At 43.0% G+C, this 15,504-nt stretch overlaps 1 long non-coding RNA gene across 1 annotated transcript; it reads left to right on the top strand.

The window, feature by feature from the left end:
* The first annotated feature begins 10,781 nt into the window (after window positions 1-10,781).
* LOC310709548 lies at window positions 10,782-14,780 on the top strand. Its single transcript, XR_014527575.1, has 2 exons — window positions 10,782-14,258; window positions 14,296-14,780. It is a non-coding gene; the product is annotated as an uncharacterized lncRNA (long non-coding RNA).
* The last annotated feature ends 724 nt before the right edge of the window (window positions 14,781-15,504 follow it).

The following is a 15,504-nucleotide window of genomic DNA, read 5'->3' as shown; positions in this document are numbered from 1 at the left end:
AGAAGTAGAAGAAAGAGATTTGGGGGGTGGGGGGGTGGGGAGCCAGCGGTTAGAATTCTTCTTTTTGCCAGCATTGCTGAGTATAAAAGGAAAACCCTTGTCCTTTTGTCCCTACACTCGCCCTCTAAAGATGCACATGCAAAATCTAATTAAAATTTAGCAGAAGAGGAGGAAAAAAACCTGACATGGGTTTTTTAGTTAAAAAAAAAAAAGAGCAGTGAACGAGAGAGAGATCTTTAACAAAGGCCATAATATTAACGGGGCCGATTCGTCAGCCGCTACCTGATAATATAGAGTCGGGAAAGCTTTATTAACGTTGGAAGCCTGGGTTCTTTGTTAATTACGGGCTTTGCTAATGATTTGGAATATTGGCCAGTTCCGGGGGATGTTGATGAATAGAGACCTCGCTAAGATTTATTCCTAATTATCTCATTTGTCTCCCTCCATTACTTTTTATGGCTGAAATTTATGGAGCTATTACTGGGGACATCGTTGCAGCTCAGAGATGATTTGGGAGAAGAGAGATGTTTAATAATAATAACAATAATAATAATAATAATAATGCCAGATTAATAGGAAACCGATTATGCTACAATGGGCAGAAGGGTCTTCCATGTCCCCCCCTCCGCCCTGGCTCCCCTCCCCACCTCAAACTCATTGTCTCTTGGCTGGTGTGTAAGAAGTCATGTCCTTGCTGAGAAGGCAGAGGGGATGTTGAAAGAGCAGTCTGGAAATTCCTTCTGGCACTTGCTCAAGTCCCTTCCATGTCCCTTTGGCTCACTCATTCCAAAGAAGATAGAGGAAATCCATCATATTTTTAATATTTTGCCTCCCACACCCCTACAGCTGCCTACCGCCTTTATTCCTTTCTCCCCCCCTACCCCTCCGCCCCCCAAACTCATCGTTCGGAGGCAGTCTGTTCTTCTGAGATTCTGTTGGTGGGTCAGATCAACACATTTATGAGGAGTGGAAATGTCAGATTTGGAGGAAAAGGTGATATTTGGAATAGAGGCATCCATTGCTCATTGACATCCCTGCAGAGATATACAAGAATGCAGGGACACATATACACATGATAGAAATAAGTGAATGGTAGATAATAACAAAAAAAGCTTCCTCCCCCTTGCAGTTAGCTCATGGTAGCGATCTACAGTTTAAGGAAAATCACCTTATAAACACCAAGTGCATTCAGGATAAGTGTAAAAAATAAATCCAGGACAGTGGCACCTCGGGTTACATATACTTCAGGTTACATACGCTTCAGGTTACAGATTCTGCTAACCCAGAAATAGTACCTCGGGTTAAGAACTTTGCTTCAGGATGAGAACAGAAATTGTGCAGTGGCAGCGGGAGGCACCATTAGCTAAAGTGGTGCTTTAGGTTAAGAACAGTTTCAGGTTAAGAATGGACCTCCGGTGTTATGTACTGAAGTTCTCACCCTGGGCCAGCAGGGGGATGCTGTAGATAGTTCAGGTCCACATATGCAAATAAGGGATCGAAAGTGACGTTCAGTGATTGGATAGTTACAGAAAGTTGTTACAATTACGTTATACTGGAGCTCTATATAAGCAGGCTGGCTGAACCCTTCAGCCCAGTTCTGTTCTGGCCTGTGAATAAACAAGAGCTGTTTGAAGAAGCGCTGTGTAATCTGATATGTTCACCCACAACTTAACATCCAGAATGAATTAAGTACTTAACCCGAGGTACCACTGTATGTGCTATATGTATTAGCACATGGGGCTGCGTGTTGAATTATTCACTGCACTAGAATTTAAATGGGGCTGTGTTGCAAGGATGTCTTCCAGTGGGGGAAAAACGGCCATGTGAACTCTACCCAGCATTAGAGTTCTGTCTGTTGACGGCTGTTTGTAGTATTCATACAGGCTGGTGATGTGCACTTGTCACCTGGCCCTCAGCACACATTATAACAGTGAGATGCAAGTAGTCTGTAGATGGGAGATACTGTATGACCACATCCACTTTAGTCTCTCTCAGGTTTGTCAAAATGGAATGTTGCTTCCCACATATTCACTGGCACATCCTACAATGGGGTAGGGTGGGGGAATTTGTGCTGTCCCATTGGGCTGATGAGAACATAAGTAGATCTAATGAAACTCAGCATGTTTGACAAAGCACTCGGGCTATTGGTACAGTTTGTGCCTCACCAACATCCCAGCCCATAGTGCCAACACAGATGCATTTTCTTTGGGGAAACTCAATGGATTTTGTTGCAACAGCTGAGCTGATTTTCACTGTCAAAAATCTACACTGTAATATCTGGTAGAAACAAAAATGCATCTACAGTATCAGTTTCTTTCCAGGGCTGGGTTTCTATTTCATTTTGAACGGACATTCGAGATCCCTTACAACTCTACAATTCCATGATTCTCTGTTTCAAAATCTTGTTTGTAGACTGTTTCAATGACCTTTAAGGTTTTAAGACCTTGATGTCTTGAGGCAAAGTAATGAAGTAATCCAAGGTTGTGATAAATTCAGATTTATGTCCATGACAAGAGAATGTCCTAATGTATGTGAATCCAGATTCCTAGTCCAAGTAGGTGTGTATGGCTCAATGGAAAATTAGCAAAACACCACAGAATGGAGGGTGCTTCTAGATGTGGGTGACTTAGCAGCATCCAGACATTGTTGCTTGAGTTGGAAGTCGAATGGCAGACTTCTTACACTTCCAGACTTCTAACACTCTGCACAAGTATTTAATTCCTCTTTGTCCAGCCCCAAATGTTTTTTTCGGGGGCGTGTGTGTGTGGCGATTCTCACTGGGACCATTGTGTGGAGGGAAAGTGTTAAATATTCCTTCTACTCCACACTGCACTACCATTCATGATTCTCCCTCTCCATGGTAGAGAGATGTTGGGGGGGGGGAGAGGGAGGGAGAGGCAGGCAGGCAAATAGAGAGAAATGTATATGGAGGCAAAGCTATTTGGAAAGTGAAGAGCTAAAGCAATTTAGTTTATTCTTAGAGACCAGAGACTGACTATCGAGAAGGAAATAGCTAAAGCAATCTAGCAAATGACTTGAGTGAACTATACAGGCCGGAATGAGCCAGAATAGCAGTGGGACGGGCCATCCACACTTGAAGAAATTTTAACTGTGTTTAGAAAGTTGGATTTTGAACTCTTGAAAAAATTGAAGCTGAATGGTTTATAGAAATTGAGTGAAGAAACATGGATGTTCCACAATAAATGATCAGTGTGGAAGCAGGCAGAAAGTAAAAAATTCACACTTTGAACTGGGTCATTTTTGTTAACTAATTGAAATTGCCACAAGTTTAGCAGGAGATGGTCACTTAAATCAGATATTGCACTCTATAGAAAACAAGCAGTTAGCCTACTTGGGCCTGCAAATACAGCTGCAATTCCTGGGTGTCATGAGAGTCCACTTCCTTGTATCCATAATTTCCTCACTTGCTATGTGACTTTTAGCCCAAACACTTGGAAGCTAATCTGAGCTATAGAAATCAATGCCAACATCTCTGCAAGTCTCCACACCTTTCCTGGTATATAGATAAACTCTTAAGCTTTACCCTGCTCCAGGGAACTGTATGTTTTTCCTGCACATAAATATGTCCTGGCGCAGACAAAGCTTTTATTCATTGCACCTCATAAGGGAAATCTGTGAGGGCCCTAAAGGCTGCCACCACAAAGGTGCAGCTGCTGTCAGGATCGGGGAGCTGACAGTGCCATCTTCCCAGAGCAATGCAGCTGAAACAGATGCCTCCATGAGCTTGTGCTGCTTTTATTGAGGGAATAACTGAGCTGGCAGAAGGATACCCAGCTTTTGTATGGGACGTTATTCCTAAAAAGCAAATTCCTCCTTGTTGCTGGAGTGTTAATCCAGCATTGGCAGCTTTGATACCACAACATCAGGGCCGAGGGAGCCACAATCCCTCATGGACAATCTTCCATGAGGCCACATGCCAGCAGTGAGAAGAGCCAGAGGTTAAAAGTGGGCAGAGCCACACAGGAGACCCTTATTTTCTACAATAGACTACATTGCAGCTACAAAAAAACCCCAGATATTTCTACACACACACACACACACACACATATCCAGGCAAGCAAGAGCATCATCACCACAAAGACACAAGCCAACCAGGCAAACGTACTTCAGGGGAGTGCAGAGCAGACCTGTGAGGTGCATACCCAGCCCATAGGCCTGGCCACCTGAGAAAGTCCTAAGACGGGGCTGGATGGAGAGTGCCTGAGGTTCCCCATCTCCTGCTCTGCATCATAGATGTCTACCAGCACAATGCAGGGAAGAGGTGGGGAGCCTTGCTGAGAAGGCAAAAGACCAATCACTTTATTTTCCTAATTTGTAATCATAGCAGGATCATCAATGCAGTGGTACCTTTTGTTAGAGCAGCTTTCAAGCTGCCTCTGCTGTATTCAGTTTCACCCTTAAGGGAAATTTCATACACATATTAATATGGGGATATGGACACATCCTATCACATAATGGAGGTTCTTTTTTATTTAAAGAACAACTTTTGATACAGTTCCAGACCGCTTTGAGCACTGGCAGGAGATGAGCGCTGGAGTTAAGTTAGAGTGTGTTCCTTGTCCTGCCCACAGCAGTCAATCCAAAACATAACATGTATTATTACAGCAGTACCTGTGGGGACCAGGTTTCATTTTTCCAGTGCACAGTTGAAGTGATATGAAAATGTCCAACAACAATTTGACCAGCAACTACGACAGGGCATGAACAATCAATTCCCCAGATATTGTTAAACAACGGTTCCCATCCTTACTGACATTGGCCTTGCTGGTTGAGGCTGGTGGAAACTGGAGTCCACCCTCATCTTCAAATCCCTCAGATTCCCTGCTCCATGATGAACACTAATGGGTCCAGTTTTATAAAAAGCTGCCTATCTTTGTTAGACTGGCCCTTTGTGGATCAACTGGATATACAGTACAGTAATGGAGTGCAAAATGTATTCAAGACACACTTTCAGTATCATCACAACTCAGGCTTCTACCACTAAAATCACCTCAAAATAATAGGCCCATTCTCTCCTTCAGGCCAAACATCTCTGGGTAGACAAATGCTATTTATTTATTTTATTTATATTCCACTGCAGCCTCTGGGTAGCATTTTATTTCAATGACATCTGCATGAAAGGCAGATGAGGCACCTAAAAAAGGACAAAAGGGAAAGGATGGTTTTTGAAAGATTCAGCTGCGGCCCTAAGCAGGGAAGTCCTTCTAAGTCAGGCAGCTAACATGGGGGTTCCTCTCCCCAGTGCTTGCCATGGAAGGGGGGGGATTGGGTTTTTGCTAATGAAACCTGCCTGGGGTAATTATTTTAATCTGGGTTATTGGGATGGAAAGCAGCTCTTTCTGTGTCTGCAAATTTATAATAACATTGGGGGGGGACACCCTTCTCTCCATAAGAGCCTTGCTTCCTTTGATCCTTTGTGCAAGGCCTCTTATCGGCAGGCGAGTAGGTTTACATAGTGAAAGATAGAGGAATAATACTCAGCTGAGATAAGCTGCAGCCCCGTCTTGCCTTTGTGTAGCAAATTTGATAGCACTGGGAAAATGTTTACTGGGAGACTTTGGGAGGGAATTAGTCCCCAATGCAGCTGAGAAAAATAATTGACTTGAATTATAATTAGAGGGGCATAGGGTGGGGTTTCTGCCACCGTCTGAACTGCTGCATGCTCATCTTGGTTACCCCTCTTCCTGTCCTCAAATGTGAGCTGCATTTGAAGTGAGGATTTTTAGGAGCAACCACTCTAATTTAAGAGTAATCACTTTCATTAGACTCGAAGTGTTTCTTTTCCCTCATAGCATGCAGATGGTGGCTGCTGGTGGGATTTAAAAAAAAGAAACGGCAGATAGGACAGCAGTTTTTAAGCATTACTTGGGTTCTTTGTGGCATTGTTTGAGTGGCACTCTCTCTTAGTCTTGCAATTTAGGAAGGCTCTTCCAAGATGTGTTCAAATATATATCTATGAAATACTTCATGCTTTTAAATGCATCTTTCTCTTTCTGGAAGAAAGCAGGCATCAGCTTTGGGGGATCTGGACAGTATTAGACTACCCAGTTGCTGTTGTGGTAACTAGTAGAGTCGGTGGGGCAGCCAAGGGGGTCACTGGAGACTGGGCAGAGGTTTGTTCTGGTCCCCCCCTTCCTCTCTTCCAAAGGATCCTGGTTGAGCTCTGCTCCACCTTGCCCTGGTGACCAGCTTCCCAAAGGTGTGTTTCACAGCCTTTTCTCTGCACAAAAGCCAATGACCTGTGTGCAGGAAATATGGGAGTTTCAAGCCATATTAGAACCTTTGGATTTTAAGCTTCAGTCAATCCCACCTCTTCATTAAACAGTGAGGGCTATTATCCTTTTCTTAATGTGGGGATCAGTTTCTAGAGGATATATTAGAATCCATCCATGTTATGAAGTGGCTTCAAACATTTTGTTTGGTCTGCATCTTGTTGACTTCCTGTTTGCTCAATTGAAGAACACTTGCTTGTGTTACTTTGCTGCTGTAGTTAAAGCCAGAAACTGAAAATCTCAGCTTTAACAGTGTTATGTCGTCGGAAAGGAAACACCTTTTGATGGTACACCGACCGGAATGCCTTCTCCAAGCTCTACTCAGAGTTCTACTAATTGAAGTTAATGGAACCAATTTAGTAATGTCCATTAATTTCAATGGGTCTGTGCTGAGTAGAACTAACATTGGCCACCACCTCGATAGTCAAGAGCTTCCCCATTGAGTGTTAGACCACTGCTTGAATACCAATTTGCAGGTGGAAAACTGATACAGATTATGTTAGTGATTGAAGCAGAGCCCAAATTATTCCAACACACACATCTGAAGAGGAACCCAAATGTGTACACGTACGTACACACACACACACACACACACACACGGACTTTTAAAAAGTTTTGCTGCAACATTCAAACACCAAGTTGTTTTTTAAAGATGTTGTTGAAGTAAATCAAACAAATCAATAGAAATAATAGACCAGATTTTGCCTTCTTCTATTCCTCTCTCATTCTGACACCTGAAGCAGGTCAGGTCACCGTACTGAACAACTGGGACAGCTTTGTTCCCAAGCTGAACTTAGATCCAAGATCCGAGCGCTCAGCCATTATGACACTTGGACTCGTGGGGGGGGGGGCAAGCCTGGTATCAGGCACTGTTGGGCTTGCTAGGGTGCATGGACCACCACAAATGCTTCTGTATGCTGGCTTGACTATGGATTAATATCAGAGATTTCTCTAGCTACATGGATTTTTTTGGTTGGTTGTTTAAAATCAAAGTGTAAATCCGTGTTTACTCCAGTGCTAAATATTCAGATAAACTATATGCCTATTTCCTCCCCTTCCTGAAATATCCACCCTAAGGTTAAAAATCTGTCCAATGACCTGGTTTGCACATTACATTAAACCGTAGTTTAAAATAAACAATAGTTTCATGCGAACAAGCAACATGCTGGTGCATGCTGTTCAGAAATCCCCATAGAACTTCTCCCCTGCTCCTCTTGGGCATTGCCTGGCTTGCCATGTTGAGTCAAAACAAACAACAACCCATGGCAAAGGCTTGTTCTTGCCTGGAAATCTGTCAGGTTTGGTTTCTTTCAGTTTCTCATCTTCCCATTCTTAGGTTCACGTCAGTCTTAGGTTCTACATTTTTGCATGTTTTTAAAAAACTAATATATTCATTTTTATGCACACTTTAACCTGGCAAATGCATTTTCATATATCTTACTTGTTTGGTGAACTGTTCTGCAAAATCTGGAAAAGTGCAAATTTTGAAGGATGGCCGTGTTTCAGTTTGCATATTGTTTCAGAAAGTTCAAATTAAATAGGTTTTGTCATAGTCTCATTGTAGAGTAACAACATTCAGGGCTCAGTGGAGTGGGAAGCCAGCCAACCAGAAGAGATGTACTTACCTGAAATCAGGTCAAGTCCTAGGGTCGGCCGAACAGCAATCCATGTGGTCAGATGGTCCAGGGGTCAGAGAATCTGATGATCATGGGGTCAAGGGTCAAGACAAGCAGGAAGCAGCAAGGTAGGGCCAGAAACTACAAGCATTGTTACCAGCATCTGACTGCTGCTAGAAGCTCTGCTTAAGGAGACTGAAACCAGCTGGTTCTCATCAGGGCCTTCTCCTCTGAGTCCTTGAAGGCTGATCAGCTGCAGGTGGAGTCACTCTGCCTTCTCCCCCTTCAGGCTGCTCTTCAGCAGGCGAAGCTGACTCCTAGCCCAGGACAAGTTTGCCTTTAAACACAAACTGAATCAAATTTCTTCCCACAAACACTCTTGGCATACTATTTGTGTTTGGGAAACAAAACAACAGCCTTGTGTTTAGATGAAACAACAAGCCAGGATCTGTTTCTTTTCCTAAGCAACAAAAAACTGACAATACTGTTGTTATCATTTGTTGCTAATGCCCATTTTTCTTTTCATATCTATACATTCCTATACATTCTGGTATCATTCATCTGTGGTGTCATAGAGGAGCACTGTGGGAACTTTTGAGCAGCATGTGCCAGCATGCTGCTTGTTCACATTAAACCATAGTTTGTTTTAAATTATGGATTAATGTGATATGCAAACTGTGTCAGTGTTGTGAACACAGTTCACCTTCTGTGTTCTTATAGAGGCTCCACAGCTAAAAGTCTGGGCATCTCCTTTTTCACTGCTCTTCAAGGGATGCCAATTTACACCACCTGAAGGCCAATTCAACAAGCATGCCAGTCAGACAAGGAAAGATCTTTAAGCCTCAGTGGAAAAGTCCCACTATTTCCACCCCTGCCATGGCTTGTCAGCACAGATGGCAAAAGCTAAATGTTATGATAAGGTATTTCTCCCAAATTTCCCTCTTAATAGAATTACCAGCCTGTAATTACCCTACAAGCCTGAAAAACTGCCAGAATCCCAATTAGGAATCTGAGGATATAATTGGCCCCTAATTAGAAAGATTTGTCAAATGCGAATAATTTCCTTTGCTTCTTTATTCCTCCACCCTTCCTGTTGAAAATCTAGATATTTTCTCTCCCTCGCCCCACCACCCCCTCATTCCTCAGAAAGTGGGAGCCACTTTCCCCCTTTTGCACTCTTGTTCCAGAGCTGCATTCTTTCAGATTCTTGTGAAAGTTGAACCATATGGCAGGTGTTAAGCCGCTTTTATATTTCCTGGAAAATGGTGCTTTAAAAGAGAGAGAGGGAGTCAGGCAGAAAGAAACTTTCAGTACCGGTGCCTTGGGGTTTTCATTTTGCAAAGGCACAAGGACTGGTGCTGCAGGACCAGAAGCAGTGAGTGGAAATGAAAGCAACTTAATAAGAGACTATTGTAGCTGATTTTTCGGCTGCCGAAGGAGGAAGAGGGTGTTTCAAAGGCAATGTGAGTCTGAAGTAGATCAGAGAGAGTGAGAGAGAGATAGAAGTGAGGCACATAGTAGAACATGGGCATAGTTCCTTAGTGCTATATACTACCAACACAGGAGTAAATCTAAGGCATAGGCACATCATGCACTTAAAACAGTGTTAGCAGAACAAAATGAACTTTAAATAAAGGTTGCTTCACACATCACAGGAGGCAAAAATGTATTCTTAAAAGTTCTTTTATATATAAAAAAACCCTCTTTGACCCACAGATTCCTGACACATCTCCCTCCCAGGTTACAGCTTTCTTGTGTGCACTGTATGTACCCGCTAAAAATATTATATATGAAGCATCCCTAAAAGATGGTATTCTAAAGGCCTCGAAGTGTCCATTGTATAGAAATTACACAAAATAAAAGCAGCCTGGTTGTAAAAGGGACATCAGTGGCCATCTTCTAGGCCAATCCCTACATTAATAATGATCTAACCTGGCATTTTTAAAGATACAGCCAGTGGCTCTTTAAAACTTCTGTTGATGGAGATAGCAAAGCATTTCTTATTCTGCTGTTGTCCAACAGTTCTTATATCCTGGGAAAATTCATCCTAATATTTAGGCTGGGCACAATCTAGCTAAAGTTAAGGATTTTACACATCATTGATTTCAACAGGAGAATTAAGCATATGTCTAAATCTCTCCTGTTAAGATCAATGGGCCTTAAAAGTGATTCTCAGTCTGGTTCATGCCCTCTGAATGTATCTTTCTGCGCCTTAGGCCGTATCGAGATGGCAGCTTCCTCCGTGACGCTGGTGGCAAACTAAAGTAAGGGTGGCAAAAGAGGAAGCCACTTTCTTCTTTCATGAGGAAAGGTAGCAGTGCAGGAATCAAGAGAAGAGGAACCTTCAGAAAGGTGCACTGAAAACCAGTTGGAATGGCCACTTGCAGATATCAAACAACAGAATCAAGATGAAGTGGGCCTAGGTATGCTGTTTGAGACATACCTTTTGAAGCGCCGGCGCCACCATTAGCCTTGCTGAGGCAGTCGCCTCAGGTGGCACTCTGGGGAGAGCTGTGAGGGATGACTGATTTTGCACATTTGTTGGTGGAGGCAAAAAAAGCAACTCCAGAGCGTAAGGTGTTTCCACTCCAGATCTCCCATCGCTTCCTGTCTTGGCATCAGCCCTGTTGTCTCTCGTGCCTTTGCTGCTCTTTCAGCCGTGGATGCAGCACAGCAAGAACGTTGGTTTATTTACACAGATATACAACCTGAGGGTCTCACAGCAGTGAGGGCCTCTTTTCTAAACTAAGCCCTTTTTATCTACAGAGGGGGGATGTCTTTGTGAAATCAGCATGTTTCACATGCAGACAAAATGTGGAGAAATATAGAATGGCCAAATTTATTGAACATACTGTGCTTCTTTTTGCCCTGCAAACATTTTAGAAAGAAATGCTGTGCTAGGCCTAGCAGCCTGATGTTCCCACCTCACCCCCTCCTAATGTAGCTTTTGAACAGGAAAAGTAGACTTGTTGGTATTTATTAAAACAAGGAGTTCCTATAGGAGGTAGGTAGCTTTTTTCTCTTCCCCCTCCCCACCATACTACGAGATGACAAACATTTTTTTCAAAAGGATTATTGTGTCAGCTTCCTACACAACCTCTAAAAGTTACATAGTCACAATTTGTTCTAGTGCATCTGGTCACCATAGCTGATATGGGTTGCCATGGAAGGGATTAAAGATTTAACAAGTAGAAACTTTTTAACCCTGTTCCCCTCAATCTTCAAATAAACAAATAAATCACAGTGCATAAGAGGCTGAGTAGCATTAAACATCAAACACACATATCTACCCCCTACAATGAGTAATATAATGCATGGAGACTATTTTTATTTATTAAATTTATTAACTGCCACATACTGATTATCTACAAGTGATTTACAATGCAAAAAACACACTCCCCAGATGTAAAATTCAACAATTTAAAAAATGCAACAGAACATTTGATTCTGGTGACTCTATGGAGGCAAGCAGATAATCTTCAGAGATTTTTAGCAAAATGAAAAATATGGCATATGTGAAGGTTAAACTGCTGAGATCTGGAACAGTGATACAAAAAAAGGGAATGTTGGGTTGAGAAAGGCCTCAATACATGGGGCACTATCAGGACTGAGTGCAAAACCGGCACAGGACTGGTTAATTGGCTTGCTCTCCAGATGGTAGACTTATGTTCTGTTTCTGAATAATAACCCTTCAATCATTCAGGAGCAGCTGGCAAGTGTCACTAGTGGTCGGAGCACCTTTCCCTGGAAGAGCTCCAGCTCCGTACAAGTAGGGCGCCTTCTGAGCCCATCCTCCCAACTCCCATCCTTCAGCGCAACAGCAGCGGAGCTGGTGCAGCAAAGGCAGAGACCAGAGCAGCAGCTCCTTTCTCTGTAGAGGGATTTACCAGTCCTATTGTTCCTCAAGCCTCTCTTATACAAGAGGCTCTTTAGTTAAAAAAGACAACAGGGGGAGTGGGAAGGGGGGGAGGCCTGGTTTTCCTAATTAACAATTAGTGCAGAGTGTGCTGCTAATTATGTGGTTCCATGTAATTAAGAAGCTAATTAGTGCAGTGTCAATTAAGATTTAATTAGTACCCTTGTCAAAAATACTTGAAAGAGCAGTTTATATGCAAGTACTTCAATATTTCAATGGCCGTGATCTCTCCGACGCAGGGAAGCAATCTGCTTGCCAACCTCCGATTTGAGTGTGTGAACAGCTCTCCAGAGTTTATTGATATTGTCCTCTAAAACACTGCGGCTTGTATCTCTGTAATAGACACTTTTATTGATTTCCGTGGGAAGCTGCCTCTCTCTGATGTGCCCAATCTCCTCGGCACAGATCCATTGGCATCTGTGTTTTCCCATGACAGATGGAATTAGTAGAAAGAGGGTTTCATTTTGTAATTGTCCGGATAAGGATCTCGGCTTGCAGAACCTGGAGGTGGGGAGACAGGGGTTGCCCAAATTTTGCCCCTCAGAGAGGTTTGACTGGCAAAATGCCAAGGCAACTGGAGCAGTGTGCGCCACTGACATAAAAAGAGCTTGCAGCTGCCCAGGGATGTCACTGAGTAGTTAAAGGGAGACCTTGGTCTAGTTCAGCACCCCCTAACCTGCTGCTGTTTTGGACTACAATTCCCATCAGCCCCAGCAAAGCCTTCCTGGTTTGTCTTTCCTGTGTCTTTAATGGAATGAGATATTGAAATTCCTGGGATCTGGGCAGGTGAGCATTTTGTTTGGTTATTAGAAGCAGGACGAATATGATCCATGTGATGTGGCACTAAGAGTCAATTTTTAAGCAGGGAAATGTAGTTATTCAAGTCTGCCTCCATGCATTTTGGATTTTAAAAGGAAACAGTTTTCTTGGGCGGTACAGGTGATAATAGGGGAAGATGTGTGAATAATTGACTTAGCTCTTCCCATGCCCCATGAGAAAAGTTGCTGGAAGAACAACCAAGAGAAAACTGCCTTTTAAATGTGATGTGCTGCTGTTGATGTCAACCAGGGTTGCAAGACTGTGACAGCTCCCCATTTTGGGGGGAGCCTAGGGAAAGGAGAGGCACGGGAGTGCACCTCTCCCCGTGTCAAATTATTAACATACACAGTGGGAAGATGATCTGTTTGTAAAAATCTGCACCAGAAATCTTGGGAGAATCTGATAAACACTAGACATATTGGACAAGAAATGAACTTGCATCTCCTGCCACAGATATGGCAGCATCCTATATCTGAAATCATATGCTACATTCACAACATTATAATGTTGAATCTTACGGGTCTCCGGTCAGCCATTCCAGAAGGGAAGCCCACACTCCACCAGTTTATATATTAAATATAACTATAAAGAGGAATGGAAATGCCACCTTTTAACACCTGTCAGTATCATCCCTTTGATGTTCCTTTCTGACTTAAGCTGGATAATATGAAAAATTCTGCCTTCTTTATGCGTTGTGAATTGCTAAATGGGTCATCAGTGTGTGGTGTGTTCCTTTTCCTCTTAGCGCAACCAACGTAAGTGTCCTCTCTTTGATCTTTGACCTGGCATAGGGCAGCTTATTATGCTCCTATATTTTTATTGGGTTCCTTGACAGCAGTAACAAATGATGGCAGCATTTTCAAATTTCCAGGTAATCTTGTAAGTCTCTTTGGCTCACTTTTGTGAGGAAAGTGACTAATAAATCAGCAGCAGCGTCTTGCTATAAAGTGGCCAAATCCCAGACTCAGGCGTGGTTCCTGTGCTTTTAAACTGTCTTCATATGCAATCACACTGAACTTTGCTTGTTGTTGCTCTCCAGCAAGAGGTCTCTTCTAAGGTCTTTTCTAAGACCTAGATATGTAACCTGTAACTTTTGGATATCATCATAACAAAGTCAGGCAAACCTACTGTTGATGCAAACAGCAGCCTATATAGACCTCTATATTGTTTTTGTAAATGCTTTATTACTTATAATAATGCTCCTGACTTGGTTTGAATCTTAATACAAGCCCATCATTCTGCTAAGCTACTAAAGGACTTACTCTCATCCTTACAGAGAAGCTCTGAGGCTCCTCAAAAGCTTAGTTGGGGGTTCCTCAATGATAAATTAGTGGAAAAGGCAGCTTGCCCATTCATGACTGGTCTTCCTCTATAGTGTTCAGGTGCAGAGGAATGCTGTGTATGGTCTAGAGCACACACTCAGGCCTGACAGGTTTGACCAGTACCCATTATGAACTAAGGTCATACCTGATGATGTTTCCCAGAATACTTTGCACCTTGTAGGAGTTCTGTGGCAGGCTGCAAGGATTTGTCAGCTGGTGTCTAGTCTAGTCTGCAGATGAAATGTAGCAAGACAGACAGCAATAGCTGGAGTTCACTTTGTGTGTGATAATAGTGGTTGGCTTGTACGACCTCCTTGCAGACAAATGAGAATGTTCAGTAAATGGCTGGTGTCCTCTTAAATTTCCTGCATACTTTTTTGCAAACTAATCAGGCTAAATGCTCAATAAACAGGTCATCTGGAAGTCACTTGTTATCAGAAGCATGAAACCAGGTAGGGAAATCATCTCCCTCTGTCATGTGACTGCTTTGGCTTGCTATATTGAATTGTAGTAGCAGAAGACATCTCTCCCAAAGGGTTGTGTAGAGGTTAGGAAGACCCATCTGCAATCATAAGATGGAGGAAACTGTTCTGCACTTGTTTTGTGAAATATGGAAGGGATATAAGTTGTTTTCACAAGTGCCCATTATACCTGCTAGTCAAGAATGTGTTTCTTGTGAAAGTTCTTAATGGCAGCATAGAAAGTAGAAATGGGTCTTTTGAAAACTGTATGTGCATTTTAGTCAATGTAACTGTACCATTTGATTTAGAAACACAGAAAATGCAAACGCTGATTAAAGCATCATTTGGAAAAATGGATAATGGCTACAGTACATCTGTTCGGGTCAACCAGAAAAGCAGGTCACAGCATTGCAGCCAAGATGGAAGGGAAGCTCTGCTGTCACAACTGGGGGGTTGTGTGAGGGGGTAGGGTGGATGGAAGGAGAAAGGAAGGCAGAAAGCAGAAACATCAAACTTTCAGCCTTTGTTCCAATAAATTCCTATTCTCCTAGCCTTTCTATGGACTTGGTGTCCTTTCAGTTCAACTGATCTGTGGCTTCTGGTCTTTGTCCTGATGCGACTGACCATTCTTCAGGAGGTGTAGAGTGAGAAGAGGGCACCAGCGCATTCATAAGGAGTCCCACCTTCTCAGAAGACAAAACCAGAAGAGAAACCAAGAGAGATATCCAAGGCTGATTCTTCCAATGGGCCAAGTCCAGAAAACCTGCTTATTGGAGAGGGGTAGGCAGAAGCAAAGGCTGGCCCTAGAGATGCAGAGAGGAGTACAAGGAATCTGTTTCCCCTCTTTCCCCCTCCTCCCGTGTATATGACTGAGCCGCCTGTTCTCCCACAACGGCTGCCAAAATACAGCGAGACAGGGTATAATTACAGACACTTACTGTGGCCATTACACCACCGGCGCGGGCTGCGCAAAGTGACACACGACCCGTCAACTCCTTATTCACGCCATTAAGGAGACTCATTAGCATCTTCACTCAGAAGCAAAATTACCCTCACTGCTCATTTCAAGATGTCATA

The sequence above is a fragment of the Podarcis liolepis genome (assembly GCF_965112155.1).
Source record: "Podarcis liolepis genome assembly, chromosome: 6".
NCBI lineage: Eukaryota > Metazoa > Chordata > Lepidosauria > Squamata > Lacertidae > Podarcis > Podarcis liolepis.
This window is presented reverse-complemented; position numbering and strand designations above follow the sequence as displayed.